Below are 395 nucleotides of genomic sequence, written 5' to 3'. Positions count from 1 at the left end.
TTTTCCCAGCTTGCTGGCCATCTGCTGATCCTCTATAAATATAGCTGATATAGTGCTTTGTCTTAAAAAGGAAGGAGACACACATTTACATAAACGACCTGTGAGGGGATGGTGCCAATGAAAGGTGTGAGGAAATAGAGCTGGCCAGGACCCATGAATCACATAGAAGAGCAGTATGGCCAAATCTGCGGTGGGATCAGCTCACTCTGAGGGCTGCACAATCTTCCAAAACTGCCTGACACCCACTAAAGGCCATGTTGGTGACATTATTTGTCTCTCCTCTCACAGGATTGAGCATCCCTGTAAATGGGTGCACCCAGCCCAGCTTTCAGCAGGGTGCCAGATGGCTTGAGGATTGTGCCCCATGTCAAAAAAGGAGGAGAAAGGAGGAAAAG

Source organism: Malurus melanocephalus, unplaced genomic scaffold (assembly GCF_030028575.1).
Source record: "Malurus melanocephalus ecotype Western Australia unplaced genomic scaffold, MMel_1.1 scaffold_214, whole genome shotgun sequence".
Taxonomy (NCBI): domain Eukaryota; kingdom Metazoa; phylum Chordata; class Aves; order Passeriformes; family Maluridae; genus Malurus; species Malurus melanocephalus.
Note: the sequence above shows the minus strand (reverse complement) of the source record.